The sequence below is a fragment of the Lissotriton vulgaris genome, chromosome 2_2, assembly GCF_964263255.1.
Source record: "Lissotriton vulgaris chromosome 2_2, aLisVul1.2, whole genome shotgun sequence".
Lineage (NCBI taxonomy): Eukaryota > Metazoa > Chordata > Amphibia > Caudata > Salamandridae > Lissotriton > Lissotriton vulgaris.
The window spans coordinates 326,895,967-326,907,972 of record NC_141688.1 but is presented as its reverse complement, the minus strand read 5'-3'; the positions used below and the strand labels follow the sequence as shown (position 1 = coordinate 326,907,972).

The following is a 12,006-nucleotide window of genomic DNA, read 5'->3' as shown; positions in this document are numbered from 1 at the left end:
GCAAAAGTGAGAGTGCTAATGCATAATTGACATCCTCACTGCCACACAATGGACTTTAAAAAGAAATGTTAGAAACTAAATTATGAAAGTTGTTTACACTGGAGAGCCCTAGCGACAGGTCCTAAGCTAGCATTCATGGACATCTTTTCTGCAACCTATTGTCTACTTAGTTACCATTTTCTGATCAGACTGTATTTTCTTTCATCACCTATCCTCTAATTCTTAAAATGGTTTTTACTATTAATATTTGCCTGAAGTTGCTTGGTGATTTGGATATACCACTCTATAGTTAAGTTAGATGCATCACCCCATTGCCTGATGTGTAGATGACCTCCCAGCTCTCCAGGTCTTTAAGTAAACTTTGCCAGGATGCATTTAACTCAGACATGTTCTAAAGGAGCTCTCTCGTCCGAGTGCAGGCTCCCGGATCCCAGTGCTCTGTATTCTGCAATAGGTTCTCCCTAGGATTTATATTATTTCTCTCTAGCTATACCTCTCTGTATTACAGGTTTGGGAACAATGCTGTCATTCCTTACCCTCCATACATCCATTTAATGACATTCCAACCAACAATCTATGCTTTTCTGTGCTTTGCCACTGGACTATGTTTCTTGTCATGGAGATTTGTTGATGCTTGTACTAGGTTTTTCTGATCCAGAGTACAGAGGGCAGTGGTTTGTTGTGAATACAAATACTTTCTTGTTTAACCCCTTCCATGTGGCCGCGATTCCCCTGGTGTGCTGTAAACAACACGAACAGGGGCGGGCCGTGACGAACCCCAGCCGTCATCAGCACACAAGCACCGTAGTGCATGACGGCTGGGGTTCGTCATCAGCATGGAAGGGGTTAATTCAAAAGAAGCCAGTTAAATTGTGTTTGAGACCTCTTAAACATATTGCAAAATATATATATTTAAGTACATTTAATTAAAAGATTTTATATCGCTTTTGTTGAAATATTATTTTTACTCCACACACTTACGCTTGAGTGATTTCAGATCTTTTATCCAACAGGGAGTGGGCTTATGAGCACACAACACACAAAAAGGCGCTGAAGAATGAAGAAAATACTGAAATGCTAGCAAATATTTAAATGAAAAGAGATCTTGAAGATAAAGACTCAATATTTCAGAGACTGTTGAAGCCAGTAAGAGCAGAGTTCTTGCACATCAGCAAATAAAACTCAAGTAAGAAACAAGGCAAGACCAACCCATGGGATGAAGAGTAGGATCAGAGACATCATGTGATGTAACAACAATGGTCCCTTCATCCTTCCTGTGGACACAGTGACTAAATGCATATTCCACCTTCTATATCTGCTTCAGGAGGATCCTCTCCTTCTTACTGCGCTGTACAAAATTCACCCTAGTACTTTCTACAAAGTCATCACACCTGGATTGGTGCATCGCAATTCTAAAGTTGCTTCCCAAGAAAATCTTTGGCAACTGGGACGTTATCCAAAACCACAGCTGATTGCCTCAGTTTGACTAAAGACTCAATAGACACTTTACTCTTGCCCTTGGGTACTATTCCAGCTCATTATCGAAGAAATATTTCCCTTCAAGGCTGCCTAAGACTCTGCTCCAAGAATAAATCTTGTAGCCGCCGTCTATCCACTGAGGATCAACAATTTGGTGGCAGAGGTCTCTTTCAAAAGGGATCCTGCTTCTGGAGCACCCTTCCTCTTGCCCTGAGACCGGAAGATGACTTACTGAAATTACAAAGAGGTCTTAAGGTGCACCCGATCTGCTCAACACAAAGACTGAATTATTCAGGCTACACAAATCTGAACCCCAGGTAAAACCACCCACTGACTGGCCTACATTTATTTATATAATTATCCTCTGGTGTGGTTTTGATAGATGCAAGTCCCAGTTAAGCTCAAACCACAGAAGGTAGAGAAGTTGTTCCAAGACATAACCAGAAGTAAATTGTGAGCCAAAGAACTGATGATTGAAAGGAAGCGGTGCTGTCCTAGCATGTTCTGATTTATCAATGTAGTTAGTTCTTACCCTAACAGCTCTCTGCTGCTTCTTGCTAGGTTTGTGCTATACAAATGCCACATACTTAAAATCATACTGCAGAAAAGTAAAGATGACCAGGAGTGAAGAGGCAGTACGCATGGTGTGAGTGTGACAATAAATTAGTGATATCTCAACTCTACGGTTATTTTATTTAGCATGTTTAGGGATCCATGACTCTGGGATTAGCATTTCGTTTCATCAGCCACGATGACCAGTCATCAATGAGAGCCCTCGCACATGTCCAAACCATACTCAACTTAGGGGTGTGAACACCAAAAGGAAAAATGTATATGTGCCTAACGCATCAGCAGCCACACCCGTGCAGTGAATGTGGAAAGTGTGTCAGTAATTCATCGACCGTAATGATTCATCAGGGAATGCACACAGGAGAAAACCTACACGTGTGTAGCGAATGTGGGAGGAGCTTTACTCATTTATCAATCCTGCGGTACCATCAGCGTATACATACAGGAGAAAAGCCGTACAGCTGCAGTGAATGTGAGAAGACCTTTACACATTCATCAGCACTAAAGAACCATGAGCGAACACATACTGGAGAAAAACCATATGTGTGCAGTGAATGTGGGAAGAGCTTTATTCAATCGACCGACCTAAGAAAACATCAGCGAACTCATACAGGAGAAAAACCTTACAGCTGCAGTGAATGTGGAAGTAGCTTTACTCAATTATCAACCCTAACGAAACATCAGCGAACACATACTGGAGAAAAACCATATGTGTGCAGTGAATGTGGGAGGAGCTTTAGTCAGTCATCAAAACTAAAGATGCATCAGCGAACCCATACAGGAGAAAAACCATACAGCTGCAGTGAATGTGGAAGGACCTTTAGTCATTCATCACAACTAAAGATCCATCAGCGAACCCATACAGGAGAAAAACCATACAGTTGCAGTAAATGTGGAAGTACCTTTACTCAATCATCAAACCTAATGAAACATCAGCGCAAACATACTGCAGAAAAACCACATGTGTGTAGTGAATAGTGAATGTAGAAGGACCTTTAGTCAGTCATCACAACTAAAGATCCATCAGCTAACCCACACAGGAGAAAATCCATCCAGCTGCAGTGAATGTGGAAGTAAACAAACTCATACTGGAGAAAAACTATACATATACAGTGAATTTGGTTGGACCTTTAATCAGTCATGAGTACTTAAAGACCATCAGCGAACACATACTGGAAAAAAAACATACAACTGCAGTGAATGTGAGAAGACCTTTACTCCGTAATCAAACCTAATGAAACATCAGCAAACACATATGGAAATAAAGCCATAAGTGTGCAGTTTATGTGGGAGGCCCTTTCGTCAGTCATCACACCTCAAGTAATTTCAGCGAACACATAATGGAGAAACAACATTCAGCTGCAGTACATGTGAGAAGATTTTTCTTCAGCCATTAGAGCTGAAGATTCATCAGCCAGCACGTACAGGAGAAAAAACATACACCTGCAGTGAATGAGGGAAAAGTCTGTCATCCATCAAGTCTAGCAAGTCATTAGAGGATACACATAGGACATATGTTATACCACCTGCAGTGAATGTGGTCTGTTGAATATGGCCCGAGTATCATTGTTCAAAATGGTCATGCTTCCACATTTGCTGTACTTTTTTTCTCAACCTCCCAGTGACTGTTCTTTCCTGCTGGTTTCACCAGCTAGATACTTTGCTATGAGAGCTGATCAGGGATAAGAGCCAGCAGAGGGTCTCCTTAGAAAACTCTGCAGTGCCCCGTTGCAGAGGGTGGTTTAGGAGTGCCAAATTCTGAGTTATACTTCCTAGCCTCCCAAACACAGTGGGTTGTGCAGTAGTTGGACGGGCTGAGGCTAGAAGAGTTAGAACTGGCACTGATCACAGCACACACCAGCCGATTGTTGACTAGACTGCTCAACTGAGCAGTTGAGATTGCTTGTCCGACCCTATTGCTGACTACTGCGTTGCAGTGCTGGAAGCACAATATAGTAAAGCCAAAAAGGACTCCCTAGTACGTGTCAGACTTACCCTTAGTGGGCCTACCACATGGGGACCCATTAACATTTTCCACAGCTGAACAGCTATCAGCCTGAACGGGCGTAAGGCTGGAGTCCTTAGGGGACTGTAGGAACTGGGGTCACCAGTTCCCCGGGGGTAGCCTGGCACGAGCAGGTAGGCACCCGAAAGCTTAGGTGTTAAGTGACTACACAGCACACGCATCCACCGAGACAATAAACGCACACGCAATGACTGAGACCACACCAGTGAGTTTGATTAAAACAATCAAATAATTTTATCTAGAGCGGAGTCAGGGTAATCAAAAATCACAGTTTCTCTATTCATCGAAGCATTTCATCAGAGGGGAGTAAAGGGAGCAGTTCAAAAATCAAGGTAGCATATTGCAGTAACCATTTCATAAAGAGATTAGCATTTCATTAAGGTATTTCATCAAAGTTAGACCTGTAACAATAAGCATTGCATCAGGGGAATATAGGCTTCATCACTCAGCAGTAAACATTTCATCATATACCTGTGGGTGTTCCGGAAGACACTGCTTTAAACAGGATTAGAACATTTCATTGAGCCTTAGTAAAATCTTCCAGTGCACCTGAAAACCATTTCCTTAGGTATGGATCAACTTCTCATCAGGCAAGAATAGCCTTTCACTAGTAAAACCTGTTATGGAAGATCAGGCAACCTCCCCATTATGCAGGACTAAACATTTCATTATCCGGGAGTAAACCTTTCAGTAATCCCTTTTTAGCCGGAATAAACATTTCCTTATGCAAAGATAAACATCTCAGGGGTAAACCAACATTCCATCCCCCAAGAATAAACAGGCCATTAAAGGAGAAAATCAGGCAGGAATAAGCACATTTCCTTAATCAGGAGCCAACAGGGCATTAAGCTGACTTATTCAGCAGAGGCAGACATTCCATTCAGTAAGTAAACCCTTTAGTAGGCAAGTCATATCATTAAGTATAGGTAAGGCATTGACCCAGCAGGGTATTTCCCTCGTGGAACTCCGCTTCGGTTAAGAGGCAATCTGGCTAAAACAATTCCACAGTCAGGGACTACTTCTTCCACAGACCAGTCACTCAAGGAGGAATTTGGGGTTCTTACCCAGTCCCTAGGGGCTACTGCCCCGTTCAGAGGGAGTTTCCTCTAAATAATTAGGGCCAACGGGGCCCAACAACACTGTTCCCCAGAGCAGGGGGGGCGGTCTCAGTCCCTCCAACCCCCACTCCAGGAGTTACCTCACTCCTCGGCCCTCCCAGGCCCTTGCGACGGTGATGGCAAGCTGGGGGAGGGCTCGTTCTCTTCCCTGAGCCCTCCGATGTGCACCACTCTGTCTGAGCCGGTTACGGCACAGCAGGGCTACACAGGGCCACACAGGGCCCCGCGCTGCCGGTGTAGTCGGGCTGAGGTTTCAGCTGGCCTCGGGAGGGAGGGAGCCTTTCTAGGGAGCCCGCTCGCTCCGCTGCTCCTCCTGGGGCTGGTGGGAGCTCTTGGGCTCCTCCGGGGCGTCAGCACTGGCCCCTCTCCTGGTCCCGGGCCTCCAGAGGCTTCCCTGGGCCCAGGACCAATCAGAATGCAGTGATTGGGGAAAGCACGCCGGAGCCGCCACTGACAGCATGGCCCTCTGGCGGGCCGACCTCCCTTCCAGTAGTAGGCCTCAATGACGGGGGCGCGGCCGATGACGCGGCCGGAGTCCCCTGTCACGTGATGGGGGTATTCTTGGCCTCCAAGGCCTTGACAGCCTCTCCGTGATCCCGCAGCGGCCCTCCTCATACTCCGGGGCGGTGCGAGGGAGATCCCGGACAAGGCAGGATGACTGCAGGGCCCAGCACCGCCCAATCCAGAGCAGCGGCGGTGAGTTTTGCTCTTACGGGGGTCACAGCGCTTCAGGCCGGAGAGCTCCTGGGAGGCTATAGCGCCTCAGGGCCACAGCACTGGGGACGTTAGGCTTCACAGCCCCTCATGGCAGTCCTGGCACCAGCGCTTGGAGAACACGGTGCTTCAGGCGCAACAGCAGTTCGCGGGACACAACGCAGCCCAGCACCCAGCAGGGGGGAATATTACAGTGCTGTGGGGAGGCACCGCAGGTCTGGAGAGGCCAGCGCTTGGTAGAGATAGCGCCTGGCCAATCAACAGGTTAACAGGCTACAGCTCTTGGGCAGCTTCTTTAATAGCGCTTCAGGTCCTCCACGCCAGGGCACAAAGCAGAGCAGCACTCGGCAATTTCAGCGCTTGGGCAGTTTCAGTAATAGCGCTTCACAGGTAGTTTATTTAAGTTGGAGGCAGATCACAGTTCAAATAGGACAGGCCACACGACAGTGGCAAATCAGCAAAGGGGACCCAGGCGGCATCAGGGAGCGCAGGGGGTGACACAGCCCAATACCTGGTTGTTTCCCCAGTAGTCCTGTGGAAGTTAGACTTCTTCTTGGCGCTTGATGGATTTGGCGCCCCTGTGAATATTTCCTTGTTTCTTGAAGGGGGGTTGAGTTGAGGGCTGCTGACAGGATTCCCCAGCAGGTCACTGTAGATGGTCCCTGGGTTCCCCTACCGCCGAGCCAGATCCATGGGCTAGTTCAGGGTACCTCACTCTACTTGGAAGGCAGCACCTAAGCCTTGTCACTCCCAGTGGCATAGGTCCCTGACTAGGCCCTCCCGCCTAAATCTCCTGCGTGGGTCCCCCAGGTCAGTGATGCCCCAACTGACTTGAAAGTTTCCCTCCCTTTCTTTATATAGCGACAGTTTGCAGTTGGCAGTGGCAGTTGGTGTCACCTCCCCTGTTTTAGAAGGTTCCAGGAGCTTCCCTCATTCTAGCTATGGGCAGGTTGGCAGCCTGGTTTCGCAACATTGTTTAAGTGTTCCAGTCAGCTCCTGGCTACTAGAGTGCGTCAACAAGACCACGCTGCAGTAGCAGGGGTCAGTGGCAGCCATGTTGGGGGAAGAGGGCACCTGCACCTTAGCATTGATTTTAATAATACACAGGGCATCTCAACCTCACAGGGCCTATACAACTTTATTACGAGGGGAGGAACATCGTGAATTAGGGGAGCGAAAAGCTAAACATTTTAGGGAAAAGGGCCAAGTCCAACAGGGACTGTTACCAACAAAACACCCATGTCCCTTTCAGGGAATTCGTTGCAGGCCCTGGCTTACAGGATGGTCAGTTCCTCGGGGATGAGGCCCTGGTTCCCACTTTCAGAGGACTTTGGAGAGGAGGCCGTGAGGAAAACAAGACGCATAAAGTACTGCCTTCACCAACCACCTACAATGCATCCTGCTCAACACCCGCTCAGTCCACAGGCACGCCATCGACCTCTGGAATCTACTAGACACCATCTCTCCAGACGTCGCCTTCCTAACAGAAACATGGATGAACGCCTCATCGGCCCCAGACATCACCATTGCCATCCCGGAAGGCTACAAGATCATCCGTAAGGACCGCACAGACCAAACAGGAGGAGGCATCGCTATCGTCCATAAGAATTCCATCCGCATCTCAACCAGCTCAGACGTCAACCTTGCCAGCACCGAACACCTTCACTTCCAGATCCACACCGACCCCAAGACCACACTCAGAGGCACCCTCCTCTACCGGCCTCCAGGACCCCGTGCACAATTCAGTGACGACATCACTGACTTTATCACCCCACACGCCCTCCCCTCCGAGGAATACATTCTATTGGGAGACCTCAACTTTCACCTGGAAAAGAGCAATGACAGCAACGCCGCCACCCTTCTGGACAATCTCGCTAACCTCGGACTCAAACAACTTGTCACTACCCCCACCCACATTGCAGGTCACACACTCGACCCTATCTTCACCTCCAGCAAACATGTCTCCTTCAGTCACACCACAGCTCTCCATTGGACGGACCACAGCTGCGTTCACTTTATCTACAATAAGACCACAACCATCCTCAACCTACTCTGCGAAGAGACTGGAACAAAATCACCATCGACCAGATCTCATCGCTTCTCCAAAACCCCCCTGCCCACTCCTCAAACCCCGACCAAGCAGCCATTAACCTCACCCAATGGCTATCCAACAGCGCCGACATCCTAGCACCGTTGAAAAAACGTCAAATCAAACTAGGCAGCAAAAACGCCCCCTGGTTCAACGATGATCTTAAGAAATCTAAGAAACTCTGTCGCTCCCTCGAGAAGGCCTGGAAAAAAGACCCAAACACCAGCACCAGGGACGCCTTCAAAAACGCCACCCGCATACACCACCAACTTATCCGGTCTGCCAAGAAAGCCGCATTCAAAGACCGACTAGATAACAACGCCCACAACAGCAAGGAATTATTCAATATCGTCAAAAAATTTACCAACCCCTCAGCAAACTCCAACGACATCACCCCCTCTCACGCCCTCTGCGACTCCCTAGCTTCATTCTTCCACAACAAAATCGCAGACATCCATAACAGCTTCGACAACCAACCCGGAGACCAACCCACCCATCCTTCTGCCACACCTTCACCCCCCCTGAACATCCTTAATGACTGGAACACAATCTCCACTGAGGACACCATCCGCCTGATGAACTCCATCCACTCAGGATCCCCCACAGACCCATGCCCTCACCACATCTTCAACAAAGCAGACTCCATCAAAGCACCACACCTCCGAGACGTCATCAACTGCTCCCTCAACTCCGCCACCTTCCCGGAAAGCTGGAAACACGCAGAACTCAGCGCCCTTCTGAAAAAACCCACAGCTGACCCCACCGAACTCAAAAACTACCGCCCCATCTCGCTCCTTCCATTCCCGGCCAAAGTCATCGAGAAAGCTGTCAACAAATCCTCGAAACCAACAAATCCCTCGACTCCTCACAGTCCGGCTTCCGAGCCAAACACAGCACTGAGACCGCCCTCATCGCAGCAACAGACGACATTCGAACTCTACTGGACAATGGAGACACAGTCGCCCTCATCCTCCTCGACCTCTCCGCAGCCTTCGACACAGTCTGTCATAGCACCCTATTACAGCGCCTCAATAACATCGGAATCCAAGGAAAAGCACTGGAATGGATCACATCGTTCCTCACCGGAAGAACCCAGAGAGTCCGCCTCCCACCATTCAAGTCAGAGGCCACTGAAGTCATCTGCGGCGTGCCACAAGGATCTTCACTCAGCCCCACCCTCTTCAACGTATACATGAGCCCCCTCGCGGCCATCGCACGCCAACACAACCTCAACATCATCTCCTACACTGACAACACTCAACTGATCCTATCACTCACCAGAGACCCTAACACTGCCAAAACCAACCTACATGAAGGAATGAAAGAAGTAGCCGAGTGGATGAAGCACAGCCGTCTGAAACTGAACTCAGACAAAACAGAAGTCCTTATCCTGGGTACCTCCCCCTCCGCCTGGGATGACTCTCGGTGGCCAGAGGCCCTTGGAAAAGCACCCATCCCGACGGACCACGCACGTAACCTGGGCGTCATCCTGGACTCCCTACTCTCTATGAACAGACAAGTCAACGCCGTTTCATCATCTTGCTTCAACATTCTTCGCATGCTCAAAAAAACATTTTGCTGGATCCCCACCGAAACTAGAAAAACGGTCACCCACGCACTGGTCACGAGTCGCCTGGACTACGGAAACACCCTATACGCCGGTACCACCGCAAAACTCCAGAAAAAAACTCCAACGCATCCAGAACGCTTCAGCCAGACTCATACTAGACATCCCGCGTAAAGACCACATCTCTGGTCACCTGAAAAACCTCCACTGGCTCCCCGTCAATAAGAGGATTACTTTCCGCCTCCTAACCCACGCGCACAAAGCACTTTACGAACTTGGACCCGAATGCCTCAACACATGTCTTTCCTTCTACACCCCCTCCCGCCAGCTACGATCCTCCAACCAAGCCCTTGCCACTGTACCTCGCATCAACAAAACCACCATGCGAGGTAGATCCTTCTCCTACCTGGCAGCTAAAACCTCACCTCACTCAGAACCACCAAGCATTCAGAAAACAACTTAAAACTTGGATTTTCGACAAGTAATTCCCCACCTTTCTTCAAGCGCCTTGAGACCCTCTGGGTATGTAGCGCGCTATATAAATCATTTGACTTTGACTTTGACTATAGCTCGCTGTCAGAGATGACCAGTTAACCTCTGTCAGGATTGCGCCAGCGGTGGGAGACTGTTTTAGATCGAGATATTTCGAGCTCCTAGTGAAATAAGATCTTAGCCTACTCTAAAATGGTCTCAAGAAACACTAGATTAAAGTACATGCAGTTTAACTCTTTGCATATGACCTACATGGCGCCCCATGAAGTGCAAGTAGTCTATGGTGGCGAGCCGCGCTGCTGCCTTAGATTTTGTGAACAGACCTGCAAATGCACCATATTGCATCAGTTCTGGGATGCAGTATTGGCAACACTGAGTGACACACTAGGATGCACACTTGACTCCACTGCTGAGGTCTGTCTTTTAGGACTTTTTCCTCGATCATCCAAACGGAAGATTGGAAATAGGTTTCTTGATCTGGCCTTGTTACTGGCCAGAAGGAGGATAGCAATGGCCTGGAAGTCTATTGGTGGGCCTGTGGTAGGTACCTGGATGAGAGATGTGACTCAGTGGGGAGGGGCAGAGGGAGGAGTTCTACTTAGAGAGGAATCAGGGGAGATAAGATGACGTCGCATAGCAGAGCAGTGGAAGGAGGTCATTCACTCCATGCAACACCCTGAACAAGATTCGGTGTGAAAGACAGAGGTGAGATACAGACCGGTGGAGGCACACACTTGTAGTTGGGGTGACTGGCAGAAGGGAAGACCATTGCTAACGATACAGAGAGTAGACTTTACGCTAATAGTAGATTTCAACTTTACAAATGTAAATTAATGTAAATGTCCAGTATTTGTAAAGCGCAAACCATTACCCAAAGGTGTTAAGGCGCTGGGGGCCCTCGGGAAGATTAAGCAAGCTATTGCCCAGGGTCACAGGGTGCTGGGCTGATCTGCTGCCGGGCCCGGAGATTGAACCGTGAGCCCCCGGGTTCCGGAGTCAGTTGCCCTGGCCGCTGCACCACACCTCTTCCACCCAAATGTAATGAGGTACGAGAGACACCTACCCCCCAGGCTCCCACACAAACATGATTATACTGGGGAAGCCATATGACACGTATGTTTTAAGATGAGGCCCTAGACCCCACTCACTCTACCCACTGGCTCCACCTTGACTACTTCTAGATCAGTAGTTTATTGTGGCCGCCATGCATTAGTTCTTTTGAAAGTAAAATTAGTTGAGACATATACTGTAAGCACCCCCTCAGATATACCCTTCTCAAATGAGGTTAGGTCTTTGTGACGGGGTCAAGAGGAATCGGCAACAGGCGGGTCTTATTTTTAACATGTTTTATTGTGTTGTACAAGTGGTCAGTACACTTCTTCCTTAAAGAGGTATTCCGTCGTGGAGATCTACTTCTACTCGGCCTCCTGTGATGACGTTCAGATGAATCGAGTCGTCGAAATACCTCCGGACTCCGTCGAGGCTTTACGTCTGGATCCGTTTTAGCTCTCGGATTAAACAGACAGAAATTGTCTTTCGTGAGAGGGGTGCTTTACATATATCTACGTGAAGGGGGAAGGGAGTGAGGACACATTAAGCCGTGTAACATTCTTTGTGTCGGACTACTGGAAGTGCAGGAAAGTGCTCGGGGAAAGGTACACCGGGTCAAGGAAGGATCAGGGTTGATTAGGCGAACCGCCCTTACGTCCCACCCAGTTCCGGATAGTATTGCGTACCTGAATTAGCCACACACCTTCCCTGGGTGTGTGGCGGGGCGACTCATAAAGTCGTTGGCCTCCTGGCTTCTCGTCCGTTCTTGAGATCACAGCTTCCTCACACTCCAAATCTTTCTTCCTTCCTGCCTCCACGCCCGTACTCCTCCGCTCCTCGTCAGCTTCTCTCCGCACGTCTTCTTCACACCTGGTGCTGGCGTTCCTCCGTATAAGACGTC

General features: G+C 48.7%; 1 pseudogene across 1 annotated transcript in view; it reads left to right on the top strand.

Annotated features, from left to right (window-relative positions):
* LOC147729400 (uncharacterized) overlaps window positions 1-12,006 on the top strand; it is a 110,611-nt pseudogene that overhangs the window by 81,881 nt on the left and 16,724 nt on the right. Inside the window, exon 3 of the transcript XR_015309198.1 lies at window positions 1,014-3,186. The product of XR_015309198.1 is annotated as an uncharacterized LOC147729400 (transcript). The remainder of the gene's footprint in view (window positions 1-1,013; window positions 3,187-12,006) is intronic.